This window comes from Rattus norvegicus, chromosome 17, assembly GCF_021556685.1.
Source record: "Rattus norvegicus strain SHRSP/BbbUtx chromosome 17, alternate assembly SHRSP_T2T, whole genome shotgun sequence".
In the NCBI taxonomy this organism is placed as follows: Eukaryota; Metazoa; Chordata; class Mammalia; order Rodentia; family Muridae; genus Rattus; species Rattus norvegicus.
In genome coordinates, this window is record NC_141550.1 from 72890867 (window position 1) to 72899510 (window position 8644).

The window sequence follows — 8644 nt, forward strand, 5'->3', positions numbered from 1 at the left end:
TTGGCATTGTTGTACATATGGGGTCTCGAGCCCCTTCAAGCTCTTTCAGTCCTTTCTCTGATTCCTTCAATGGGGGTCCTATTCTCAGTTCAGTGGTTTGCTGCTGGCATTTGCCTCTGTATTTGCTGTATTCTGGCTGTGTCTCTCAGGAGCGATCTACATCCAGTTCCTATCGGCCTGCACTTCTTTGCTTCATCCATCTTGTCTAATTGGATGGCTGTATATGTATGGGCCACATGTGGGGCAGGCTCTGAATGGGTGTTCCTTCTGTGTCCAAAACATCCTAATTTCTTTATTATCCTAGTGGTGATCTGTTCTGTGACCTTATCCAGAGGTGAGCAGGACAACTAGACACTGAGTTCAAGGCAATCGACACCATGGAGAATAGTGTTGTACAGAAGCACTCTCTTCTGGAGACCCTGGATAACACTGGGAGTCTGGAGGCCTAGAAGTCAGATATGATCTAACCATAGATGATTCTCCCAGGTACTTATGCATATTTCTGAGGTTGCAGTACTGTAACCTCATGGTTCAGCAGCATGACTGTGGGACCCTTTCTGTTGGACGATGCTATGTGTCTAGGATATGAGCAGTGGACTACAAGCCAACTCCTTGGGCTCATTTTCTTCTGTGTAGTAATGTATACAAGGTTGGGGACATTTGGATGCAGGTTATTCCTGTTTCAGTCCAGAGCTTTTGCATCTGGGGACCATACTTGGGCTATCTTGCCTTTAGATGAGTGGAAATCTAATGCCTCTCCAGTTGCCAGTGGAACCACAGAGCTATTCCACATGGATATGTGATATCTTCACATCCAGCAGATCCAGGAGGCTATCATCATTATTATGTCTTCATTAATAGAAGTGGTCATCTAGCTCCTTAGCCTGCCTGGGTCTTGGTTGAGGTACAGTTGTTGTGTAACAGTTTGAGGTACAGTCTCTGTTGTGTAACTGTTTCCTCCAAGACTTCAGTATTCCACCCTGCTGGGACACTCTTTAAGCAGGAAGGCAAACAACCTAAAATAGAATCAGGAAGTCACCTAAACTGATTGGATTCACTACCCCCCAACACATAGTAAGCAATAAGAGCTGATAGTCTCTCTCACAAACTGGAGAAATAGAGCTGCCAAGAAGACTCTCAGAGAGGAAAAGCTGCAAAAACAAAAGACCCCAAGACCAGATCAGCTAAGCAGAAACTAGTTGAGCTACCTGGAAGAGATTAAGACCAGAGTCATTTGGAAAGGATGCTCTCTAGAGTTTTCTGCGAAGTGTGCAGTGTGCAGTGTGCAGTGTGACCCAGGTTTCCCAGCTTTCTGAGCTGTCCTAGATATTCTCGCCAGTACCCCTGAGTCTGTTTGGTGACTCCTATGCCTGTGCCAGGCTTTCCTGCCCCCTCCCCCACTATTATGAGATCTCCTTAAAACCTACATAACTCAAACACAAGGTCAATGCAGATGACAAAAATGTTGTAATCAAGACACCACAGATTGATTAGGGCTGCAGAACAGACTCAGAAGATGAATTGCTACAAGGAGCCAACATATCACAGAAGCCTTTTCAGCTATTGGGAAGTTCACAACTCTCCTAGGGCCTGGGACCTTGAACTTAGTTTCACCCTGTGAATAAATGAAGTCTGAAAACAAAATGGCAGTATTTAGAACAAGTTGTTTTTATTGACCTTGCTTTTTGCTTGTTCCCAACACTCACTACCTCCTGTTGATGTAATAAACAGGGGTATTTTTCTGAGGGATCTTTCCTGTATTCTCCACAGTATTTTTGGTACTAGGAATGATTCTACCTCCTCCAGTCCCAGTGTAGAAATTTTGGACATTGTTATGGTTGACAACTGCTGAGAGACACAATAAGGTGCAGCACTCATGCTGGGCTGGGGCACAATTGGCACTCTTCTTGTCCTCACCAGACCATGCTCTGAGCCCTGTTCTGCATACTCTTTAGCGTGATCAAAGATGTTGGCCTCTCTAACCTACAGTTCACTGTTTGAATTCTTCTTAGAACCTATTTGTACTTGGAATTTTTTATCTTCTTTGGACTTGTTCTTCCAAGTTACCTCAGACAAAATCCTCTAGTGACAGGTGTAACATGAATTGGTCATGTGCCGAATTCCCCCCTTACAACTATGAGGTTGGTAGGAGCCATGTGGCTTGTGTTTTGGACAACTCTTTCCCAAGAACCCTAGAGAAAATAGAAAGCAGGAAATGGAAGATGGGTGTGAGCAAAGGGAATAAATCTATTGATGGAAAATAGAGTCCTTCCACCTCCTCTTCCTCTGTCTTCCTTTGTCCTCTCTATCTCCTCGTCTCTCCTTTCCCCTTACTCTCTCCCCTCTCTAAAACCTCAGCCCCATCCTTTCCTTCCACTGCCCAATCAGAGGCTCTAGCCTTTATTTAACTTAAGGGGAAGAAGGTTTACGTGGAATCACCTGAGTATGTGATCCACAACTCTTCTGGGCAGCCCATCTTGAGGAGGCAGAATTAGCATCAAAATACAAAGATAGCCAGAGCACCCCACAACAGCAGGCTAATGTGAAAAGTCTTTGGGAAGAGTGGGAACAACTGGAATTTAGAGGAAAACTTGCAGACCACAGTATAGTCTTTGTTCTGCCCTGTGACCTGGCCACTGTGAGGCATGTATTTGTAGTTCCTTACTGAATAACAAGAAGATATATTTGTATATCTTCATTGGCATTCTTCCCCTCAGAGTTAAGACAGATTGCACAGTGCTATTCTGTTTTGAGTAATGATTGTGCAAAAAAAAAAGTTAGGTCTAGGCACCTGCATGTAATCTCAGTACTCTAGAGGCAGAGAGAGGAGGATACCTGGAGCTCGTTGTCCAGTCAGCCTGGCCTCATTTGGAGGCTACAGGCCAATGAGAGAGGATCAAAGAAAAGTGGATAGAGCTTAAAGAATGACAAACAACTTGACATCTTGCTTCTACTGTCGTGTATGTCTCTATCCTTCTCTGTCTCTCTATCTCTGTCTCTCTCTGTCTTTCTCTCTCTCTCTCTCTCTCTCACACACACACACACACACACACACACACACACACACACGGTCTTATGTCTAGTCCATCACTATATGTGAGGGATACAAATAAGAAGCTGTGGTCATACAAAATATATTCTACAAAGAAATAGTAGAAAATCTCTCAAATCCTGAAAAAGACATAAACATAAGCAAGACATATTTATAACTCTGATGATATATGACTAAAGAGACTCTACAACATAATAGTAATTTGATTTCCAATAACACAAAGTAAAGTAAAATACTAAACCCGAAAGAAGAGAGTGTCAAGTCATACAATTCATCAACAGTTTTGGTTTGGTTAGGTTTTGGTTGTTTTCTTGGCAGAAAAATTAAAGTATTTAAGCTAGATATAGTAAACTGTTGTGAGGCATAATTTAACATGTCACAAACAGGATAACTTTCAGAACATGTAAGCAATAATCCTTAATTTGCTTCTGTGAAGAACAAAGTAGCTGTTCATGATGTGAAATTTTCAGTACTACATATGGGGAAAGTTCCCATGCAATGAAGACTGAGAAAGGAGATCTCATATGGCAGCCCCTTTCCTTCTAACAGTTATTCTTAGATACATCCCTAATGCACTTGTAAAAGATAATGCTGGGCCCTACTCACTTACTTACTGGTTAGGAATATACTAAAGCATTTTGACAATAAATTCCTAGCTGGAAACAAAGAATGCCTATTTGGAAAACTTTGGGGCTGCCTCTGTGTCTGCAAAACAGAAGACTCAATGATAACATTTGCTAACAAATTTTAAAGTAGAAAGGCTTCAAATAAATTGCCTTCTAGGAAATAAAGTTTAAAATAAGAGAGAACTTAAATGAGTTGTATTTGAACACAAACAATTAGGAAGACATCATCTCTCTTTATAAAACTATAAGTTTAAAATAGATGAGTGTATGTGAATTAAATTTACATAAAAACCACAACTGGACAAAGAACTACTGATCTAGTAATATAGTTGTTAGGTTGGCAAAATCTTGTTTTACAGATGTGTACACAAACATACTCCGTAAAGAGGCATTTGAAGTATGGAATATGTCTTCACTTTTTCTCACATCATCTGTCACTTTGTGCTAAGGGCCCAACCAATATATTCTGCATTATAGCACGGGCAGAATTATTGTAGCAGAAGTCAATACAAGTAACTACCTTATTAACTTCTCGGCTACTCTTGGAATCCAATTGTAGATGGAGTCAAAATGTTTTTTTACCCACTGAACTCGGTGATTCATGCCATATGCAATGACCTTCCCAACATCCTTTCTTTGAGTATTTCTATACTGGTGAAAGATTCCTATCCCAGTTCAGAAGGAAATTTGGGAGAGTTAACCATAAGTTTTCCCTTCTAGGAATTCCTTCAGTCTCAAAGGACCACTAGTTGATGATCAACCTTAAGATATCCACATAGACGTATATTCAATTACTTACTATAAGTATCTGTTACCAAGGCTCAAAAGTATTGAAATGGTGATTTTGCACTGAAAGAACACTATGAAGTCAAAGAAAAACAAAGGTATGTGGTCATAAACACTGAACAGGTGAGATACAAACACTCAGTTCTTTTCTGAGGACATCAAAACAATCTGCTTTAACCTCCGCAGTCAGCATTTGAGAATGCTAAATGCCCACAGAGAAAAGTCAGTAGGGTCTCGGGGTTCAGTCGTTTGTTCAAAATTAGGCATGTGAGCACTGTGTGCCTAACTTCTACCAAAATTCCAGACTCCATGGGGAAAGCAAGTATACTGTGTCTTTTATATTTTTTTAAAAAAATGTTTTTAATGTTTTCATGCAGTATTTCCTGTCCTTCAATTATTGACTGATCACCTCTAATGCCCACCTACCCAACTTAAGGTTCTTTCATTTTCTATCTCTCTCTAACCAAAATTAAAAATTAAAGAAAAATCCAGAGAGGGGTGTAAACAAAACAGACCAACAAACTTTAAAAAAAATACAAAAATATCAAAACAACAAAATGTATACATGTGTGCATCTTCACACACACACACACACACACACACACACACACACACACACACACACGCCTGTGTGGAAACCCAAAATCACATGGCATCCAATATGGAGTCCATTTTGCTTAGGCCAACACCACCTAGGCATGGAAACTATTTTGGAGTGTGGTTAGTCAGGTGATATTCAACTGGAGAAAATTTATTTCCCCTTTCCCAGCAAGTAACAATTGCAGATAGGGTTTTGGTTCTGGGTAGGACTTTGTGTCCATTTCTCTCCTCAGTGCTTGAAGTTTTTAATGTTTGAGCCTATTCAAGTCTTTTATATGCACTCAGTCTCTGTGAGTTCACATGTGTACCAGTTTTGTGTCTGGAAGATAGATTCCCTAAAGTCATGCTCCTCTCCGGCTCTTACAATCTTTCTTCATCCTCTTCTACATAGATCCCAAAGCCTCAAAGGAGGGGTTTGATAAAGACATCCTCCAAGGTCCCTCACTCTCTGTATATCATGAACCAATGGCTTCAACATAAGACTGGATTTCTTTTACCAGATATAAGATGAAGTAAGAAGTAAGCTTGAAGTCTCTGGCACAAGAAAGGACTTTCTAAATGGCATAATTGGTATAGGCATTAAGAACATAAGAGTGAGAGGAATATTGCAGCCCCTTAAAGGATAGAAACTCCACAAGAAGGCCAACAAAATCAACTAATCTGGACTCTTGTGTCTCTCAGAAACTAAACACCATCCAAAGTATATACACAGGCTGAACCTTGACCTCCATGCACAAATGTAGCAGATATGCAGCATGGTCCATGTGGGTCCCAAACAGTTGGATCACAGGCTATCCCAAAAGCTGTATGTGGAATATGTTCTTCTACCTGGGTTGCCTTTTCTGGCCACAGTGAAAGCGTATGCACCCTAGCCTCATAGAGACTTGAAGTACCTGGGTGGGGGGATACCAAGGAGGAACCCTACCTGCTCAGAGGGAAAGCAGAGAGTGTATAGGGGAAGAATTGTGGGAGGAGGTGACTGAGAGGGAGGCAGTAAGAAGGATGTAATGTCAATAAGTAAAAATTAATTAATTAAAAAGAACAATTAATATATGGGACCTCATGAAACTAAAATACTCTATACAGCAAATGATACTATCACCAAGCAAAGTTGGGAACCTATAGAATGAAAAACATCTGTAATAATTATACATCTAATAGAGGATTAATACCTAGAATATATAAAGAATAGCCACAACAAAAATGCTGAACATCAGGAAAACAAATAACTCAATTAAAAGTGGGATATAACTCTAAACAGAGAGTCCTCTTCTTCATTGTGGGTAGGACTTTAAACTTATATAGTATAGCCTCTATGGAAATCAGTTTGACAGGTCCTCAATAGACTGAAAGTTGATATGCCTCATGATACAGCTATAACCATCTTGGATATATACCTAAAGGACTCTACACGTTACTACATAGATCCTATCTCATCCATGTTCAGTGCTTCTCTACTCATAGTAGCTGGAAATTAAAAAGCAGTCTAGCAGTCAATCAACTAACAGATGAATAACAAGAATGTGGTATATTTGCACAATGAAATATTATTCAGCTCTAAACAAAAATGACATTTTCAGATAAATGGATGGAAATAAAAACACCTCTCCTGTATGAATTAACACAGACCCCAAAAGACATAGATGGTTATGTTTCCCTTATACATGGATGTCAGCCTTTAAGCTTAAAATATGTGTCTCAACCCAAACAACTACAGAAATTAGCTAGCTAGTAACAAACTTGGGAGAGAAGAGGATCTCCAAAGAAAGGGGAAAAGGATATAGTGTTATGAAAAAAAGAGGAAGAGTAGAATAGGAAGACTACATGGTGGGGGATGGGACCTCGGAGTAAAGGGAGAAATATGGAGAAGCACAACTAACACAGGACCCCAAGCACATTTGCAGGTAAAGAAGGGTGGAGAAGAGGTTATTGTTGGAGTCTTTGTTTTATTATTTATTGGATTCTTATACCTCTACCACCCTTCAAACTTATATCACCTGAATCCCTTCCAATCCCCCAACAGTAGGTAGGAGAGAATATAGACTATGGAATACTCCATGACACAATACACTTTCCCCAAGAATTGTTTTTTTCTTTTAGGGAGGAGGTTGCAAGGGCGAAGGGCAGGTATTAAGGAATGAGGACATAAGTGGGCTCAGGTGCATAATATGAAAACCACGTGGAATCAATAAAAAGTTAAATAGTGAAAAACTGTGGAGTGCTAAGACCATTCCCAATCTTAGTTGACAGAACCACAAAAAGCACTACATACATAGGTATGTATGGGGTGTGTGTGTGTGTGTGTGTGTGTGTGTGTGTGTGTGTGTGTGTGTGTGTGTGTGTGTTGTGTGCAGGTTCATGAGGAGACCTCCGATGTAAGATCCCTTGGAACTGAACAAATAAAGCTCAAATCTCATCTCTGGCACTTTAACAGAACACCAGCTGCGTCCTCTTTTCCCCTGCCTACGTCTCCTATGGATGCAGATGCAAATGAGCCCTTCCCAACCCCCACCCATCACTGACCACTCATGGGAACATCCCAGGCTCAACTGCAGGCCACACGTTCCAGAAGATCAGGTGGCCTGTCAGCTACTCTGTGTTCTCTGATCCCATAGACCATCCATCTCCTGACCTCCTTCTCCTGTTATAGCTACAGCCCAGCCTCAAACACCAGCAGGTATTCCCTGTGAACATTGCAGCTGAGCATGGAGACAAAACAGGCAACACACAGCCATCACAGCCTCGGAAAATTCAGAGATGAAATCAAAGGACGCGGAGTAACTCCTCCATTGCTGGTGGACAGGCACTCTAGAAATCAATCTGGCAGTTCCTCAGAAAAATATGAATGTATTTACCTCAAGACCCAGCTGTGCCATTATTGGGCATATACTGAAAAGACACTTCATCCTACCACAAGGACACTTACTCAACTAACTATGTTCATCGTGGCTTTACATGGGAAACAACTTAGATGTCCCTTAACCAAATAATGAATAAAGAAAATTCTTTAAATTTACACAATATAGTTTTACTCATCTGTTCAAAAAAAAAATGACATCATGAAATTCCAAGCCAAGTGGATGAAACTAGAAAATAAATCATCCTGAATGAAGTAACCCAGACCCAGAATGTCACATATGATATTATTTGTTTATTAATGGTTAATAGCAATTAAGTAAATAATAACAAGCTAAAGTCCTTAGACCCAGAGAAGTTAAGCAAAGAGGATCTAGGGGGTATGCATGGGTCTCCCTGGGAAAGGGACATAAAACAGATATTGTGAGTGGACTAAGAGCAGGTTGGGAATCAAGTGGTGGGGATCCAGTGTGGGGTGGGATGGAGGGAATGAATTCAGGGAGAAACAGAATCAGGACATTTAGGAGGGGAGTCGAAACCTAGTACACTGGAAACTTCTTGGAATCCATGAGGGTGATTCTAGTGAGGACTCCTAGAAAAGGGGGATGGTAGTCTGAACTGGCCAGCTGTAGTAGCCAAGCAAGGTTCCCAATGGTGGCACATTGTGCCAACAACGGAAATCAAACTCTAATGCTCAGCCACAGAAGAAAGAGCTTTTAACTGC

General features: G+C 40.8%; 1 pseudogene; it reads left to right on the forward strand.

Moving 5' to 3' along the window:
* Positions 1–213: 213 nt before the first annotated feature.
* On the forward strand, positions 214–2264 carry Slc23a2-ps1 (solute carrier family 23 member 2, pseudogene 1; annotated as a pseudogene).
* The last annotated feature ends 6380 nt before the right edge of the window (positions 2265–8644 follow it).